The following is a 20,094-nucleotide window of genomic DNA, read 5'->3' as shown; positions in this document are numbered from 1 at the left end:
TTTGGGTGTACTGACTCAGACATGGGAGAATCGCTGTGTTAGGCTGACAGCCACCCTCCAGCATAGCTATTCTGTTCCATGCCTGCCAGCTATTTCATATTGTTGCTGTGACATGACTGCCAGTCACTGACACAGAGAAGTGACTTGGCTCAGGCCATGCTGACCACACACCCTGTTTTGTTCTGTGTGTTCTGACTGAGATTTGCTAATTTTTTTTAAGATTTATTTATTATGTATAAGTACAGTGTAGGTGCTTCAGACACACCAGAAGAGGGCATCGGATCTCACTACAGATGGTTGTGAGCCACCATGTGGTTGCTGGGAATTGAACTCAGGACCTCTGGAAGAGCAGTCAGTGCTCTTAACGGCTGAGCCATCTCTCCAGCCCTGAGATTTGCTAATCTTAAGAAATTTCACAAAGCTTTACATAGAACCCACCAAATCAAAAGTTGATATGAACGGTTATGTGTAAAATATCTTGAGTCAGGGATGACCAGCTGGTAGTCCTTCCAGCACCTATGTATGAGTTCACCGTGGTTTTCGTAACCGACACTGAAGAACGCTACTAATAAGCCAAAAAGTTATGACTACAATACTCATGCTCTGTTATCTCAGTGTTGTGAGATTCTCCTGTTCACCACCCATCCACGCCCTTGAGAATACTTTGCCTAGTAAGCCAACTGCTCCCCTACTCGCCCTTTAAACTTTTTAACGTGGTTTTCCTATTTAAAAAAGTCTACTCTGAGAGTAGACTGTACTGCGGTTGGGTTCCTGAGTCCCTTTTGTGGTCCTGGATATCCAGTATTAAGGTGTGCATTCAATAAACTACTCTTGCTTAACCAAGGTCATGGTTCATTTGGTTTGAGTGGCAATTCCTGAACTCCAATAATTGTAATTCAAAGCAAGCCTGGGTTACATAGAGAGAGATTCTGTTTTAAACAAACACACACAGGCAGACAGAGCATGCAAGAAAAAGGGTCATACTCATCCTTCGAAGAGAAAACTAGAGATAACCCACCCCGTCCATTCACCAATACAGCGTTCTTTCAAAGTTTTTACCTATTCTTACAGGTACAGCGGATATGGAGTTCCTACCACACAGTGCCAAGCGATGGTGGCACATGCTTTTAATTTCAATACTTGGGGGGCAGAGGCAGCTGGGTTTCTGTGAGTTCAAGTCCAGCCTGATCTAGAGTGAGTTGTTTTTGTTTTTTTGTTTGTTTTTTTTTTTTCTGGCACACAACCTTTGAGAAACAAATTGAAACCTAGGAAAGGCACATGTGAAAAGAAAAGGTCGAATGTGTCATGTGAATTTATACACACAAACATGCAGGCAGAACAAGATCTAGAAAAGACCAACACCAGACCCTAGGAGATATTCTTCTGCTCCAGGCATTCTTTCCCACAGATAATTGTTTTAACCAGGTCTACATTACTGCAGTGAGATATTCCCGGGTATTAATTTATGAAGAGAAAATGTTTAAAGTTTCTGTAATCCAGTCTGAGATCTGGGGCCTCCACTGATAGAAGCCTCTAGTGGGAGTACCTAGACAGCAAGGTGAGGTCCAACTATATACACATCAGGCATTAGAAAGAAAGACATTAGGATTCTACAGCTCTGTTCATGGGCACACTCCCAGTAGCCTGAAGAATTCCTAGAAGTCACTACCTACCTATCCCCACCCCCTTTCTCTTGTCTCTGGCTTGGTTTTTTTTTACCCCCCTTGAGACAAATGTAGCCCTGTGTAGCCCTGGATGTCCTGGAACTTACTCCTTAGACCAGGCTGACCTCGAGATCCACCTTCCTCTGCCTTCCAAATGCTGGAATTAAAGGCATAGCATCCCACTAGGGATTCTAAGACTCTAACTGTACGAAATACATCGGTTTTTCAAGTTAACTGGTCTTAACTATTTTTATGTTCTTACTTTTATTTACGTGGAAAGCCATAGCGTTGCCACCAATCGATCGTCCACCAATCGATCGCCCAACTCTCACAGTAAGAGTAGATGTGGGAGCTGGGGATTTAGCTCAGTGGTAGAGGGCTTACCTAGGAAGCGCAAGGCCCTGGGTTCGGTCCCCAGCTCCGAAAAAAAGAACCAAAAAAAAAAAAAAAAAAAAAAAAGAGTAGATGTGGACAGGGGCCGAATCTTCCACCTTGGCTCTGCCTCACTGTTACTCTGACTTCCCGGATCATCCCACTGTCCTTGTCTTGTCACGCGGAGCCCACGAGTCAGAAACTCCCAGAGACGCACTAGGTCGCCTCCACAGCAGGTCAGGCTCTGCTCCGAACTCCGGTCGTGCTCTCCCAGGCCACCCCACCCCCACCCCACCCTCGCTCCTCATGGAGGCAAGGCTGACCCTGGAGCCCACCGGCCGCAGCTGCTGGGACGAGCCGCTGAGGATCACGGTGCGTGGACTGGCCCCCGAGCAGCCCGTCACGTTGTGCTCGTCCCTGCGCGACGAGAAGGGCGCGCTCTTCCGAGCCCACGCGCTCTACCGCGCCGATGCCCACGGAGAGCTGGACCTGGCGCGCGCGCCCGCTCTGGGCGGCAGCTTCACGGGGCTCGAGCCCATGGGGCTGATCTGGGCCATGGAGCCCGAACGGCCTTTCTGGCGTCTGATCAAGCGCGACGTGCAGACGCCCTTCGTGGTGGAGCTGGAGGTGCTGGACGGACACGAGCCTGACGGTCGGCGGCTGCTGGCCCGGACGGTGCACGAGCGTCACTTCATGGCTCCCGGGGTGCGGCGCGTGCCCGTGCGCGAGGGCCGGGTGCGCACCACGCTCTTCCTGCCCCCAGGTGAGTTTGCCTCACCTTCTTCCAGCCCTGGTTGCAAAGCTTGGGGCCCCTTCTCTTTGTCCAGTCGTCTACTCTTTCTATTGGGTCTCTTAGAGATCAGTGGTCCCTGGAAAAGCCTTGAGTACTTGGGTTCACGGCTGGATGAATCTTGAACCAGAAAAGCTGCATTCGAAGTTGCTTAGAAAAGCAGAGCAGCAGAGTTCATCCAAGCCCCGTGAACTAGAAATCTGCCCTGTTGATCTTTAGGCCCACCGTTGCTTGTGCACGGGTTCAAATCTTCACTGTGATAAGACCCACGGGTGGTTGTGCACAAGTTCACATTGGGCATCTGTTGTTCAGGCAAAGTGGGACAGTGTGAGTAACGGGGAACTCTCTAACTTGCAGGACTTTAGCGCCACTCAGAGTCCAAAAGTGTGGGTGTAGAGGGCCAAGGAGTTTTGTTTCTTGGGTGATTCCGAGGTAACTCTTTCCCAGGGTCAAATCCACAGCTTTGAGAGGGGCTGTAGTTCAGTTACTCACAATGAGCCATTGTAGGGAATTTGGCCAGTGACGTTCATGACCCTTTGATTGTTGAAATGCTGAGAAAAGCAGTTTGAAGATCATCCTAGGATAGAAGAACGCTCTGTTTCCTACACATCAGTTAATGCTTAGAGCTGCAAGGTTTGATGCCCCCAATGATGCTGCAGAAGGTGGAAGGGCTGTAGATGGTTCTCTGGCAAACAGCTCTAAAATAGGATAGCTACATATGTAGGCTTTAACAGGGAAAACTCCACCAACATCTAAGGGCCCTCATAAGAGATTTCTATGCTGTCTTTCCTTAACTTTCTCATGATTGTCTATATTTCCTTTCTCTTCTGAGTCTGTCGCAACCTGGTATCCTAATTAGGGCACTGTTTTTTGTTTTTTTTTTTTGTTTTTTTTTTTAAAGTTCAGAGTTTCCTGAGGTCTGTAGCATGGTTCACTCTGGGATTTATCTCCAGTTTAATTTTCCAACATACTTTTTCCACTCTCTCCTGATCACAACTTGCCGTCGACTAGGTTCCCTCGTCAGAGACTCCTTTCACACTATAGTCTGTGTTACAGTAAGCTAACTCTTGTTATTCAGGGAGCTCCTGCAAGTCATGCTTGTGTGTGTGTGTGTGCCGTATCATTAAAACTATTGTGGGGGAAAAAATTGTAACTTTATATTTTGGGGTGGGGAACTGGGGGAGAGTTTCCTACAGGGTCAGAAAAGAGTAAAGGAAAAATAAAACCTCAGTGAGACAGATTCTAAGGCAGAGGTTAGAGGAAGATGGGGTGGAGGTGAAGTGTTAGGATTACTACAAGTTTGAGGCTTGCCTGAGCTACAACAGTGACTTTCAGAGCACTCTGAGCTACAGAGTAAGGCCCTGTATTAAAGTAAAGGAATAAGAGAACATGGTAGCACTGACTTTACACATCAAACACACATAATAAGGACACAGAATTTAACAAAGGAAATTAATACCAGGCAACAAAGACACAAAACCTCATAGGAGGAGAGGGAAGGGGCAACAACACACACTATCCGTGGTACAAATGGCTCTCCTACTGCCTCAATATAGGAATTAGTATGTCCAGTAAGAGTCCAGAACTTTTAAGCAAGTACAGATAAACGTGGAGTGAGGTGGACAATTTGATGACAACCTTGAAAATGACAAGCCTTGGGCTAGAGAGATGGCTTAGTGGTTAAGAGAATTGGCTGTGAGTTCAATTCCCAGCACCCACATCTGTAACTCCAGTTATAGGTGATCCGATACCCTCTTCAATCAACTTTGGCCACCAGGCACGTGGGTAGTGTGCACTCGAGTGCACACAGGCACTCGTGCTCACACACGCATACTCTCTCTCTCTCTCTCTCTCTCTCTCTCTCTCTCTCTCTCAGCAAAACATTCATTCACATAAAATAAAAAACCTTTAAAAATAACTTTAAAAAGTTATAAGCCCTGCCACGGAATATATAGACATTACCTTAGAATGTAGAATTCCTTTAAAGATACTTTTTATAGGTAAACTAATGGTGGGCTTTGATACCATAATAGTTGCGAGATCAAACTATCGTTTTTATTACAAGCATCAAAAACAGACTTTGGGTGGTTTAAGTAGGAAAAGAGCACATTGGAAATCACAGATACAAGAATACAGTTGATAAGGACATTGGGAATTAGGACCAGGAAGCTAAGTGGATCCGAGGGAATTGCACAAAGGGCCAAACATCCATTCTCCCATTCGGCCAGTGCCTGAGTTCCGTGATGGCAGGCACGCAGAGCTGCTGAGGTCTCAGTGCAAATGCTGTTGAGCTGAGAACATGGTCAGCTGTCTCTCCTTCCCTGTTGCTCCAGGTCATCGCCCCTCTGGTATAATATCCAGTAAGGTCTTCCATCAAAGGAAAAGAGGCTTAGGTGCTCACCACTCCCCTCCCTGCTCCCACTGAAATGAAAGAACGAATTCTAAAATTCACCTGAGGACTCTTGCTTGTTTTGTCTTTAAGGGAATGGACCCTTTCCTGGAATCATAAATCTTTTTGGAGTTGGAGGCGGCCTTCTGGAGTACCGGGCGAGTCTGCTGGCTGGGAAGGGCTTTGCCGTCATGGCTCTGGCTTATTACACTACAAGGACCTCCCCAAGGACATGGACATTATCCGCCTGGAGTACTTTGAGGAAGCTGTGTCCTACCAGCTCCGTCACCCTCAGGTTGGCTGTCCCTTTTGCTTTTGGTTTAGAAACTGTGCTCCTAAAATACCCACCCTGGCGAGGTAAGATTTTCAACTCAGTTGCTGAGACATTGTGAAACAACCGGATCTTCGCCTCCCACATCAGGAAGAAAAGTGCATTTCTGGTACACGGGCACAGTCCGCATATACATGAGGATATCGGGCCGTAGGGAGTGTCTCAGCCATTAAGATCACTTGCTGATCTTCCAGAAGGCTAAAGATGGGTAGCCAGTACCCAGGCTAAGTGGCTCATAATACCCCTAACTCCAGCTCCAGGGAATAACAGTATAGCTGGAGTCATAGACATGGCAACAACAACAACAACAACAACAACAACAACAACAACACACACACACACACACACACACACACACACACACACACACACACACGATCTAACAAAAAAACAAAAAACAAAAACACAACCCTTCCCTCCCCCCCACAATCAGGCTTAGCCCAGGCTTGAATCCCTTAGAGCATCAGTGCTCTGTGTTTTGTGAGTGTGTCTCCAACCTCTTATTGTCTTCTGAGTGTTAAATGGCTCATACTTGTGATGCCCCTGCAGTAGAACCTACCACTAATAAATGTCAATCATGTGCCCAAACAGTCAGACCTGGCTACAAGTCAGGAAGAAAAATCAGGTCCACACAAGTTTAGAGTGGAGTGTGAGGCAAGGCGGGGATGGTTCTGGAAAAAAGATAAAAGAAATAGACAATCGGTGAGACAAGGAAACTAAGAGGCCACTGATGAAGACTAGCCAAAGTGAGGGTCGATGGGAAGGGCCCCGTGTTGCACGGGTTGAAAGCTCACCCGTGAGAAGTGGTAGAACCCTTGTCTGGGAGCTTATGCTTTTGTAAACACTTCAGTGAAAGCTGAGTTCCTGATTCAGTATAAACCCCTTGCCTAGACCTACAGTCACAAAACCACATAACTGCAGAAACCCACGCTCCAAAGCCCGCCATTAGTTTTGAATAGAAACATTTCTTACAAGTCCATTTCCCCTAAACACTCCCTTTAAAAAAATCAATTCTTAGTTTGAATAATACTATTTTTCAAGTTATTTGAAGCATCTCCTTCCCCAAGATCTATACGTACCGTCTTGAATTCTTTTTTTTTTTTTTTTTTTTTTTTGGTTCTTTTTTTCGGAGCTGGGGACCGAACCCAGGGCCTTGCGCTTCCTAGGTAAGCGCTCTACCACTGAGCTAAATCCCCAGCCCCCCGTCTTGAATTCTTATTCATAAAGGGAAACTTATCTCAGTTTACCGTGATGCTTACTGGACAACCATGAAACCATGTGAATGCAGTGCCCACCACTTAATGTAAATATGTCACAGGCAGGAAGGAAATCATTTTCCTGACTTGTCCACGTGCTTCCTTAGACATAGTAACGCTTAAGAGTGTGCTGTAAGGATCTGAAAATCCCAGAAGGAAGAGCCCAGACTCAGATAGTACACAAAGACAAAGAGCGTGTGGTCTGTGGAAATGTCCAGCATGCAAGGGTTACCATGACAACCTCCACAGAGATATTTGAGACCCTTTTATAATAGCACTGCTTAATTGCTCCTGAGATAACAATAGACTTCTGAAACTTAGGGCACATTCCAGAGGGTTACAGAAACCATTAACCAAAGGTCATAAAGAAGATACACACCCCAGGACCCCGGGTGTAAAAACAGGGGAAATGATATTGAATGTGTTTATCTAAATGAAACTTCAAGGACGGCTTAGCTACAGTCTTAAACTTTCCATGACCCTGTGAGTTAGTAACAAATGGTGAAGGGCTTCAACTTAGGGAGGTACAATTCCCTGCAGAGGCTTTACCCAGCCTCCCACTGTTCTCACACCTACTAAACCGGAGTCTGCAGCCTCCAGCCCCAGAGCAAATCAGACAGGCAGATCAACTGCTGAAGCAGAGTGCCTTACACCCAGGGTGGATAGCAAATGGTCCATGGCCTAGTTTCTGAGTGGACATACAATGGGATGAGAAAAATGGACTCCTCAGTTCCAGATATTGCTTCATGGAGACTGTGGGTGGGACTTAGACTTGAGCCTCATCTTACCACTGACATTGATTTGAAGAGAGCTAATCACCTTTAATATTAATATATATATATATATATATATATATATATATATATATATATATATATATATATATCACCAGAAGAGGGCATCGGATCCCACTACAGATGGTTGTGAGCCACCATGTGGTTGCTGGGATTTGAACTCAGGACCTCTGGGAGAGCAGTCGGTGCTCTTAACCACTGAGCCATCTCTCCAGCCCAAGAACCGATTTTGAATGCCAGAATGGTAAAGTGAGATTCACAGCTCTGCATGCCCACCTTCAGGGAAGTCAGGTGCTGGCAAGATGGGGGACTGGATGTTTGGTACTAAGTACAATTTCCGCTCAGTTTCATGGTTCTAATTTCCAATGTCTTTATCGATTGTATTCTTTTAAATGTGATCTCACAAACGTACTTATTCCCTTTCATTCTCTGTCTCTTCCTTAGGTCAAGGGTCCAGGAATTGGCCTGCTGGGGATTTCCAAAGGGGCTGAACTCTGCCTCTCCATGGCCTCTTTCCTGAACGGCATCACAGCCGCTGTCATAATCAATGGCTCCATGGTCAATGTTGCTGGAACATTATACTACAAGGAGGAGAGTCTGCCTGCTTCGAGCATGAATCTAGAACGAATCAGGGTGACCAAAGATGGGTTTAAAGATGTTATAGATATCCTGACTGTCCCTCCAGAAGGTCCAGACCAGAAAAGCATCATCCCTGTGGAAAGGTCTAACACGACCTTCCTGTTCCTCGTTGGTCAGGATGACCGCAACTGGAAGAGCGAGTTCTATGCCAGAGAGGCCTCCAAACGCTTGCAGGCCCATGGGAAGGAGAAGCCTCAGATCATCTTCTACCCAGAGACAGGCCACTATATTGAGCCTCCTTACTTCCCCTTGTGTAAGGCTTCAACACACTTTTTTTTTTTTTTTTTTTTGGTTCTTTTTTTCGGAGCTGGGGACCGAACCCAGGGCCTTGCGCTTCCTAGGTAAGCGCTCTACCACTGAGCTAAATCCCCAGCCCCAACACACTTTTACTTTAACTTTGTTGTGATCTGAGGAGGAGAGCCCAGGGCTCACACCATGGCCCAGGTGGACGCTTGGCAGAAACTCTAGACTTTTCCACAAACACTTGGGTGTTAACGAGAGGACAATCCCAGCAAAACTGTTATTTTCTTTGAGTAGTGACATTTCTGATACTCATGTGTACGCACTTTGTTTTTCTCCTTTTAATGAAGTCTTGAAGTCTTCCCCCCCCCCCCCAAAGTTTTATGGACTGTGTTTGAGGAAGGATTGGGTCTTACTTTCTTACGGTGCCAAGGACTGAGCCCAGGGCTTGTGCATAGTAGGGCTAGCACTCTGCTGCTGAGCTAGCCCACTGCACCTTAGTGGGTAGCAATTTTTAAGAACCTTAAGAGGTTGAGAAGCGTTTCTGCTTCGTGGAACAGAAAGCAACTGGTAGCGCTTCGGTGCCTACTGCATACTGCAAGCGGATAACTATTTACTAAGTGACTGCTCATGAACAAATCCTTAATCTCCGTGCGAGAAAGCATATGCAGTAGCTCCTCGTGTCTGTAGGTTCTTCATTGCAGCCTGTATCACCTAGGGATCAAAAGGCTCTAAACCTCCTCTGAGCACACAGGGCCTTGTCAGGGCATTTTCCCTTAAGCATCATGCTGCAGAATCGGAGCTATTTACACGGCATTTGCACTACGCTTAGGGTCATAGGTAATCCGGTTGTGATTAACACAGATTTTCTGACTACATGCCAATCACACACCATTTTATATGAAGTACGTGAATCATTGCAGCTTCTGGGTCCAGGTTCCAATCCCTCGGCTGTAATATAAAACTCATTTAATATCAGGTTTGAGGCTGGAGAGGTAGCTCAGTATTAAGAGCACTGATGCTCTTCCAGAGGTCCTGAGTTCAAATCCCAGCAACTACATGGTGGCTCACAACCATCTGTTATGGGATCCAAGGCCCTTTTCTGGTGTTTCTGAAGACAGATGCAGTGTACTTATATACATTAAATACATAAGAAAATGTTAAAAAACAATATCAGATTTCAATTTCTCCTGTTAGAATGGAAGTCACAACACTTTAGTTACAGAGTATTTACTAGTTAGAAATAAAACTAATAAAAATTTTAAAGCAGGGGTTGGGGATTTAGCTCAGTGGTAGAGCACTTGCCTAGCAAGCACAAGGCCCTGGGTTCAGTCCCCAGCTCCGAAAAAAAGAAAAGGAAAAAAAAATTAAAGCAAATGTGCATCTAGCTTTATAATATCTTTTCAAATGAATAAGGATTCTTCTAGCAAAGCAATTGTATTGGGCTTCTTGTATATACTATGGACACGTAACTTCAATATCTCAAAGGTTGGTAGAACATTTACATTAGGATTATGTGATTTTTAAAAATGATATTGGTAACACTATATAAAAGTGAGACCACCTGTTATAAATAATTCAATAAACCTGAATGTTTCTTAAAACCTTAACTGTGTTTGCACCTTAATTTATAATTGTTGTATTCTGATTCTTCAAATTTGTTTTAAAAGGCAACCAACTCCTCATATATATTTTCCTCTGACACTCAAATGTAGGATGTCATACAGTGAAGCAGGTAAAGATAGAACAAGGCCTGTCATTGGATGAGAAGGACGGTTGGGCAGGAGAAAAGTTTGAGGGAAGAGGAGGAGACTGGAGACTGGGGGAGCCGAGAGAGAAGCCGTGGAGAGAACATGGAGGCTGACGTTAAGATTCCACTCTGTACCTTTACAGGTTGTTATGAATGTTCTTAAGGGATGGATGTATACAGGGCTTTATGTGTTTAGGTGGGCAATTATATCTTATCAATTAGATCAGAGGTTATTGTGTGTTCTTTCTTGTGGAGAATTAAGTTTAAGAGAGTGTGTGGCGCCTGGGACACTAAGTTGTCACGGAGTTGAGATGTGTCTTTCTGGCATGGAAACCTGCCTTGGGAACTGGATGGGTAGAGAGATCGCTGCCAGGCTCAGAGAGAGGCCTTCGGCGGTGTGATATGGGGTGGAGCAGAGTGGGTGAGATGCTTTGCTGACTGAGATTAAGATATCTATCAGATATCTTGGGGCACTGTGGTGCCAGACCTAGTGGGGGATAAAAGACAGCATTTTAGTTTTTATAATTTTACGACAACATATCAAGAGCATTAGGTGTTTGCTACCGAGACCTGAGAGCATGGGGCAGACTACAGTCCTGCTTCAGTTTCAGTGCACTTTTATACGTGAAAGAAACAAAGAAGGCAATGACCCTAGGAAAGTTGTTTGAGTTCAGGAAAACATGTAAATAAATGCCAGTAAATACATATTAAATATTAACAGGGCAGCTCTTTCCAGAACTTTCTTGGAACAGACTAAACCCAGTTGCCTGGCACCTACTATAGATTATCTCTTGGAAAGCATGACAGCAAGGCAGAGGCCACGTTCCCATTCAGGGCACACTGAGGACATCGCTCAACACATCCTTTTACCAGACTGGATGTTCCAACAAGCAGCAAGAACAAACATGTCTTATAAGTTCAATGTAAATGTTCGTCACAGGAGTCATGAAATCATATCCAAGAACAATCCAGGGAACCAAATACACCTGAGGTAAAAGGCCCTCTGCCTTTTCTCCTGGGGCCTCTCACAGTTCCCTAAGGCACTGCTTATTGTGTATGTGTTCCCTTTGCTCTATTCTCCTTTTGAATCAGAAGTCCCAAAAAATAGAAAGAGAAAGTGAGGGGAAGTTTAAGACTTGAAGCAAGCATAATAAACATAATAAACTATAATAAACTCAAGGGAAAGATAGAAATAAAGTTTTCAGCCTTTGGAAGTGGAGGGTAAAATTCTTTCCCTCTATCCTGCATGCTCAGTAACCGGAAACTAAACCCAACATTGGCACACTGTAGACTCATGCATTTACAAAAGATCCCAGTCAACAGTGCAGCCTTACAGAGAGGACCAAAAAGACTGAGGTGTAAGGCTCAAAGTGACCCTTAACTCCCGGGAGATCCCCCAAGTGAGACAGGAAGACAGAGTTCGATGCAAATGCAAGAGATTTATTTTCCGGCACGTCAATGTCGATCTTCAATCAGTCCCCTGTGGTGAGTGACTAGAAGGCGACCTAACAAGCAGTTTTTATACTTTTTAGGAATACAGGTTAAATCAGCCAGGGTTGTTGTAAAAATATAAATGTAAAAAGGGTATAGTTGTCTTTTACTCGCTAGGTCCCCACCACAGTGCCCCAAGATATCTGCTACATGTCTTGGCGGAAACACACCCCAGCTGCGCACTTTCCTACACTCAAACCCTCACATAAAAGAACACACAACACAATAACCTTTGACCCAATTGGTAAGATATAATTGCCCACTTAAACATACAAAGCCTGGTACTATCCATTCCTTGAGAACATTAATAACAACCTGTAAATACACAGAACAGAATCTTAACGTCACCTGCCATCTTGTCCTGCCATGGCTTCTCTGCCCCTCTCTCCCTCCTTTCTCTCCTCTCTCCCTTAGTCTCCTCCTCTTCCTTCAAACTTCTCTCCCGCCCATCCTTCCTTCTCCTCCAATGACAGGCCTCCTTCTATCCTGTACCTGCCCTTCACCAGTACTTTACAAATTCAATAGAGAGGTGGTTCTGGTGAAGTCACCTGAGTTCTGAGTCCTTGACTAGGCAGCTGTCCTTGGGACAGTGGAATTAACATCAAAATACAGTAACTCTAGAGCAAACCACAAAAAGCCAGGTTACTGTTTAAACTGATTGGCTAATCATATTGACCTTTGAATCTATTGGCTAGCAAGCATATGGCATGAATTTGAACTCTATCTGGGACCAGAGGGTCAGGTGACTATTAGTCAGTACATTCTGCAGTTTTTCAAGAATGTCCCTGCTCCTCCTGAAAACTGTGGGTAGAGAATGGAACTTGGCCTAGTCTTGACCTGAGGCAGTAGGTGTAAAGCTCTCGAAAGCCCTTAGGGTCTTTCACAGGAACTCCATAACCTACCTACTTTCTATCAGGCCAAGCCTCTTAATAGCTCTTACACTTCAATGAGAACTAGGGTCTTTCAAAGACTTGAAGCTACTATAATAAACATAGTAAACTATAATCAGGTCAACGGAAAGATAGAAATAAAGTTTCAGTCTTTGGAAGTGGAGGGTAAAATTCTTTCCCTCTATCTTGCATGCTCAGTAACCTGAAATTAAACCCAACATTGACACACTGGAGACCCATGCATTTACTAAAGGTCCAGCCAAGAGTGCAGCCTTAGAGAGAGGAAGAAAAAGACTGAGGCACCAGAGCCCTTGCAACTTGTCACTCAGGGACTGTGAGAGGCAGAGACAGGAATTGATTCTTTAAAGTATGAATTAGTCAGAGAGTTGACATTATGAGAGCTCAGTGGATGGGCATCCTCAACAGCCTTCCTCTTCCTCTTCAGCCATCACGGTATATAGGGATGGGGAGCAAAGGTAGTCAGTCAATCGTAGTCATTCTTGCCCTCTGGCCGTGTGGTTGCCTTGTCTCAGACTGCACTTTTCCTTCATTACCTTTGCTCTGTGTAGCCAGGGAATGGTTTGCATGCTCCAGGGGCACGAGTCCCGAATTTCCCCAGTCAGTGTGTGGGTGATTAGCCTTGAGGGTAACTCGGAGCCAACAAACCATCAGCCGTGTGTACTTGATGAGCTGTCCTGTGGGTGTGCAGATCCATCCCTACAGAAGGAAGTGCACATGTAATTTGTAGGAGGGACTATGAAGTGTCTATCAAAATCCCGTCTCACTGTGTAGTTATGACGGACTGTCCTGGAACTTTCTATGTAGACCACATTTACCTCAAACTCACAAAGATCTGCCTGCCTCTGTCTCCTAACACGTACAATGAATGCTGGGATTAAAGGAATGCAGCTCCATGCCCAGTCGTAGCCATAAACATTTTACCCTGTGTCTTTTAATTCTATTTTTTTATTCTTTTATTCTGGGTTCTGAAACTCATGGTGCCCCTCCCCCAGCCATAGAATTATTTTTTTGCTACTTTATAACTGTAAATTTGCTACTGTTATGAATCATAATGTTGATGTTTGACATCCGACGGTCTTAGGTAAGCCCTCACAGGGGTTGAGACCCATAGGTTGAGAACCACAAATGTAAGTAAAAGACAATCTGATCCAGCTGAGGTCTACCCGGGTCTAAGGGCGTTACCTACCTTTAGGGATTTACAAGCACACATTAGCACAGGGATGAGTCCAACCCTTTTTTTTTATTATGACAATTTTGTATTAACATATCTTAGGTTTTACTCTCTTATGTTGATTGAGCACAGAAGTTTTTGAATCCTCAGGAAGTAAAAGGAGGAGCATTTTTCTGCCTTGAAGCCCTGTGAACACCCATAATGGAAAAGCTGTTTGTTAAACACGTGCAAGGCACCTGTTAGCACTTCCTCAAGCGTTGCACTGAGAGCCACATCTTGAATATGTTTCTTTGTTTGGTTGTAAACCTAAGTGCTTGCCAATTGCTTTGTAAACATCTTTCCTGCCCTAGGGCGGGTCAGCTGTCAAGTGTTTTGTAGCTCACAAGAGCCAGGCTACAAAATCTGAATTCCAACTCAGGTCCTGATGAATCAAAGTTAAGGACAAGGGTTTTTGTTGTTGTTGGCTTTTGAGTAAAAGTTGCTGAGTTACTTAAGTCAAGTTGCTTAAAAACCAGATCACAGTGTCTAGAACTATCAAGATCTTTTCTCTGTCTCTCTTGGGGCTACATTTAAGAGCCAGGCTACAGCAGGATGTCTTGAAGTGTTCTTGGCCTGACCCACTCGTGGGCAGTGACTATGGTCCTAAGATAGGGAGTGCATACAACCATTTCCCCTGGGCCTTCTTACATAGGCCTTGTTCACAGGCCTGGGCTCTTCAATGCAGATCACCAAAAGGGACAAAAGGCTGAGTCTTTGCTTCCCTACAGAGGTTGGCCCTCTAGGCAGACCCCAGGAGGGCACAGAGTTCCATGATTGCATGCTGGTCACTTGAGAGCTCCACAGAGTCCAAGGGCACACACACTTCCCACTGCAGTGTAGACCTAACTCCCAAAGGTCCTCAAAATCCCCTTTGTTATAAGACCCCGAAGCAGCCCTACCTTAGGAGTGCCACCCACAGAGCACAGATTGACAAAGTGACCGCTGCAATGGCGTGAGGGTATAAGGTTTTTTTTTGTTTGTTTGTTTTTTGTTTTTGTTTTTGTTTTTTTTTTTTTTTTTTGGTTTTTTTTTTTTTTTTTTTTTTTTTCCGGAGCTGGGGACCGAACCCAGGGCCTTGCGCTTCCTAGGCAAGCGCTCTACCACTGAGCTAAATCCCCAACCCCTGGGTATAAGGTTTTTAATCCACTTATGTGGGGTTGTTCATCCACACAGGGAGAGGCAAAAAACAAACCCAAAAAGCACACAACTTTTATTCCTTACAGAGGGCAGACTTCAACAGGGTTAGCTGGCCTATTCTCCTGGGTGGTACACAGGACAAAGGATCTGGTCAGGTATTGGCTGGCCTGCTCAAGGGGCTGTTCTTGGCTCAGTCAGTCACTTTCCTCATCCAGCCCTACACATGGCCTTGGAGAATCACTGGGGAAAGGCTAAGTTGGCACATCCCTTGGGGGTGGGAGGGAGGAACTGGGTGGTCAGGCAGGGTCATTATGACATCTTGTGGTCGTTCTTAGACTCTACCCCAGGGAGGGATAAGGGTAACAGTTGTTATTGTTTTGTCTTAATTAGCTTAGTCAGAATTACCTCAATATCTTGATCACCAAAACTTTATCATATCACTGGGCATCCTGAGGTCAGATGTATCTCTCAGAAAGGTTACGAGTTTGTCATAGGCATCCTGACCCCCAGATGTATTTCTCCAAACCTTGTTTTCACAGCTTTGTTTCTCACATCTATGAAGCTTTATTTCTTCACCTTCAAAGTACCAACAGATAACAGTCTATCTCTAGATGTTACTGAATATAAAAAAGAAACAAAAAGGAGAGAAACGTGGTGCTTCTAGGATGGTGGAGGAGAGAGTTTACTATGGATATGGGGGAGAGCACAGCCAGAGGCAGGGACATCTGAGAGAGTCCAGAGTGGTCATGACCAGACTGCACTGGTCCATGTGAGTAGGGGGTGAGGGGAAGGAAGATGGGGAGACAGAGGAACCAGGTGCAGCAATCAGGAGGCCAAAGATGCAGAGAGTGCAGGTAACCAAAATAATTGGATTATATGGGGAAGAACAGCCCAGCCCCCTGGGGCACGCCAGCCAGGAATGCCTTGTAACAGATAGGGCGTGAGGGATTCTAGAAGAACCTGGAGGCCAGGTCCACTTTATTTTGTTAAATAGGCCATTTGTCTGAGGTTTGAAGCCTAACATATGCTTGTCCCAAAAATGTCTTTCAAAGTATTAACACATCTTTTAGAACTACTTGTCTCAAGCTTTACCCCTGACAAAAGAGAATCTTGCATCTTTTTTTTTTTTTTGGTTCTTTTTTTCGGAGCTGGGGACCGAACCCAGGGCCTTGCACTTCCTAGGCAAGCGCTCTACCACTGAGCTAAATCCCCAACCCCATCTTGCATCTTTTTTAAAGATTTACTTACTGTATGTATATGAGTTCTGTAGCTGTCTTCAGACCCACCAGAAGAGGGCATCGGATCTCATTACAGATGGATGTGAGCCACCATGTGGTTGCTGGGAATTGAACTCAGGACCTCTGGAAGAGCAGTCAGTGCTCTTAACCACTGAACCATCTCTACAGTCCCCTTTCTGTGTCTATATTCTTCATATTCCTCCTCCTCTTGATAAATTTCCCTTGTTGACTAAATGCAAATTCCAATTCAAGATTCTCCCATGGCTTAGCTGTCTATGCTATGGCATTCAGATCCACTGGGAAAAGCCAAAGACTTAGGCTCAATTCAATTTTAGATTAAATGAATTAATTCTTACTGTTGGCAGGACAGATGGATGCCATAGAGCTAGACAGCATGCCACACAGAAGGGGGCTAAAGGAAGGGTTTATAGAGGTGGACAGTACAGGAATCCACAGCTAGGCAAGAAAATTATCGGACTCCCGGATGTTGGTATTCTGTCTAAGCTCCAATCCCACAGCTACCTGGCAATAGCCAGGTATGCTCTGCCCCAGTTGCCTGCCAACAGTCAGCTGTGCCTGACACTATAAAAGGGGCTGCTTGCCCCCTCCTCATTCTCTCTTGCTTTCTCTTTGTTCTTCACTTTTCTGTTCTCTTCCCCTCTGTCCCTGTCCCTTCTTTCCCCATTCCCCTCCCTTCCCTCCGCGTGCCCATGGCTGGCCTCCTTTGTTCCTCCCTTCTTCTACTCTTCTTCTCTCATTAAACCTCTGCATGTGAACCGTGTTGGCTTGGTGTGCCCTGTCGGGATGCAGACTGAGATTTAAATCCTAACATTGGTGGCTCAGACTGCTGGGGATTACCACAGCTCGTCCTGCTCTGGTCACTGGTCCCGCTGTTAGATCCACTGCTGTATCCATCGCCGGGTCTTCTAGGCCTCCACTGCCACCTTCTGGCTGCTGTGAGGCTAAGGACTTCTACCGTGTGAGTTACTGCTTCATCTGGCTCACAAGGAGACTTCTCAGCGAGCCGCTGCCCTCCGTGGTTCACCACATTGTGCCAGCTTTTCCGGCCTAGACAGGCCCTCATCAACCACACAGTTCTACTTTCCCTGCTACCAGACTTCAGGTGCAATTTCCGCACAAACACCGGCAGATTGGTAGACCTTTTCCAGTTGGCAAGGAAGACTCCAATTTCCCAGATAAAGCCTGGCCAGTTTTTTTTCTGGGATTACGGGAATTTCCTTAGCTAACATACGCAATAGGACTTCGATCATTGGGTGGAGTTTCCCTCAAAAGCGGTTCCTTGCTCCCCTCTCGCTCTGGCCTCCCACAGCGGACATGAAATCCCAGGCCTGGGTAGGAACGCTTTCTGGCGGGTCCGAGACTCGTCGTTTATGGCCTCCAGGAGTCTCAGTGATGACTCAGACACCTGTCCTAGCAGAGTGCTTCTGTTATCTAGATCAATCCTTCTGGGAGGCTAGAACGGATGACTTGGTAACTTCCCCCAATGAGCTATTTGTGGTCTTTGAGCATACCTCCAAATTCACCGTTAGAAGGACATTGGAATTGATACATCTATGCAATAATGTCTGGACCCAATATTCATTAGGTAATGGTTCAAAATGGCCGCATAATGGCACACTAGATTCCTCAATTTTATGGAATTTTCATACATACTGCCAGCAGTCTGGTAAAAGAAAAGAAAGTTCTTTATGCCGAACATTCATATACCTTTGGTCTAACCCCTCTCTGTTCACTTCCCATGGCATCCCGCTGAGGTAATCTGTGTCCTGGGTACTGGCTGGTCAGTCCAGCAGGTCTCCCCATCGCTGCGATGCCCTGCTTACAGGCTTAAATCTGCCCAGTCACTGTCTCACACATGACATGGTTTTCTTATTCCTTCTCTCTATAAAACCTGTCATGTTCCTATCCTGCCTTGGTACCTTGGTAGATGTTTTTTACTATTGCCACGGAATTATGATGTTCTATATTTATTATATACATATGTTTAAGTTTAAGAGAGACAGAACTTCCCAAAGCCTTTAACAGTTTGTCCCACAAGGTCTCAGAAGATATGAACCCAGCTTCAAGAGTCTGCCTGGATTGTGCTAAGACAACCATGGAGAAACACAGTGGACAAACTGTGGATACCCTCAGAGTCAGATGATTTATCTAAATCAAGGTAAGTCATTTCTCACGTATCCATTCCACAGAAAAAAAGCATTGTATCTTCTGGGCTTGAAAGCCAGACTGACTCCACCCAAGTTGCCATGAAGACCACAGAGCCCACGGGGAACGGTTGGCTAATGGACTCTCATTTTTTTTAATAATACATGAATGGTAGATTATGGTTTATTCTTCCCCAGATTCTGACTACATTGACAGCTAAGGTAACTACTGTAGCTTAGCAACTAAGAAACAGACCTCTGAACTCAGTTTCTAGCAACTAGTTAAGAGGTAAACTTTCACAGATGTAATCTGTTACTTCCTTATCTAAACTCGGTCTTCATTGAGTAAATGCTTCATATTTCCTCTTCTTGCTATACGACTGTCCTATTCGAGTTCTTATAATTTCCCTAACTAATGAAACTTCCCACTATACGATCCAAGTGTAATCACAAATTCTTGTTTCTTCTGCTCCACAAAAAGCTTATCTTGGGGTTGGGGATTTAGCTCAGTGGTAGAGCACTTGCCTAGCAAGCTCAAGGCCCTGGGTTCGGTCCCCAGCTCCAAAAAAAAAAAAAGAAAAGAAAAAAGAAAAAAAAAGCTTATCTTAAAGAATGTTCATGTTGTTAACTCATGTTGTTATTTCTTTTGTAAACTTATAAGCTACAGGAAACCCACTCAGACCTACTTCTCATAGACCAAATAGACTCCACCCAGATAAGTACATTTGCCTAAAGTTCCCACTTACTACCTATTCCAAAGGATGGGATTCCTCTGGGTTTCAAATGTACATCTAAGAAAAAAATTTCTTTTCTCCCAAATACACTTAATCTTATTCTATACCTATAATAAATATATATGTGTGTGTTTCAGCATCTTGTCAAGTCCAGGCACTTACTACACCCAGGACAGCTCCAGACAAGTGACCTCCAGATGTTCCAATCTCCTCTCATAGACACAGACACTTCTATGGGAGCTGTTCCTTCTGACCTATCCTTGGATGGTTGACAGACCCTGGACAACAAGGAAACACTCAACTCTAAGACTGGACAAACATCCCATACACATTTCTCTTGGTTCCCTAGGGACATATCATCCCAAAGCAAGCAGGAAATAGTCAGAGATCACGACGACCCTATTCCTGCTCCACCATCACTTCTAATTTTTCTTTTTTTTCTTTTTTTTTTTTTTTTTTTGGTTCTTTTTTTCGGAGCTGGGGACCGAACCCAGGGCCTTGCGCTTCCTAGGTAAGCGCTCTACCACTGAGCTAAATCCTCAACCCCCTAATTTTTCTTTTTTAAATTAAACCAAAATGGGGGAATGTTGGTATTCTGTCTAAGCTCCACCCCGATGGCTACCTGGCATCAGCTAGCTATGCTCCACCCCACAGTTGCCTGGCAACAGCCAGCTGCACCTGACACTATAGAAGGGGCTGTTTGCCCTCTCCTCCTTCTCTCTTGCTTTCTCTTTGTTCTTCACTTCTCTGCTCCCTTCCTCTCTGTCCCTGTCCCTTCTCTCCCCGTAGCCCCCGCTTCCCTCCACGTGCCCATGGCCGGCCTCCTTTGTTCCTTCCTTCTACTCTTCTTCTCTCATTAAACCTCTCTATGTGGAACCGTGTTGGCTTGGTGTGCTCTGTCAGTTTTGTGCCGAGATTTAAATCCTAACACCTGAGTTGTTTCTCTTTCCCATTGTATACTAATAAAAAGGACATGAGAGCAC

General features: G+C 45.1%; 1 long non-coding RNA gene and 1 pseudogene across 2 annotated transcripts; one reads left to right on the top strand and one right to left on the bottom strand.

Annotated features, from left to right (window-relative positions):
* The first annotated feature begins 1,238 nt into the window (after nucleotides 1-1,238).
* On the top strand, nucleotides 1,239-10,085 carry Acot5-ps1 (acyl-CoA thioesterase 5, pseudogene 1; annotated as a pseudogene). The gene is made up of 3 exons (XR_015623199.1): nucleotides 1,239-2,799; nucleotides 5,309-5,510; nucleotides 8,041-10,085. The product of XR_015623199.1 is annotated as an acyl-CoA thioesterase 5, pseudogene 1 (transcript).
* Nucleotides 10,086-12,831: 2,746 nt separating this feature from the next.
* On the bottom strand, nucleotides 12,832-17,339 carry LOC134479230 (uncharacterized). Its single transcript, XR_015623212.1, has 3 exons — nucleotides 17,071-17,339; nucleotides 16,223-16,335; nucleotides 12,832-13,323 (listed from the first exon to the last, which is right to left on the bottom strand). It is a non-coding gene; the product is annotated as an uncharacterized LOC134479230 (long non-coding RNA).
* Nucleotides 17,340-20,094: the final 2,755 nt, after the last annotated feature.

Source organism: Rattus norvegicus, chromosome 6 (assembly GCF_021556685.1).
Source record: "Rattus norvegicus strain SHRSP/BbbUtx chromosome 6, alternate assembly SHRSP_T2T, whole genome shotgun sequence".
NCBI lineage: Eukaryota > Metazoa > Chordata > Mammalia > Rodentia > Muridae > Rattus > Rattus norvegicus.
Note: the sequence above shows the minus strand (reverse complement) of the source record. Positions and strands in the feature narration are given on the sequence as shown.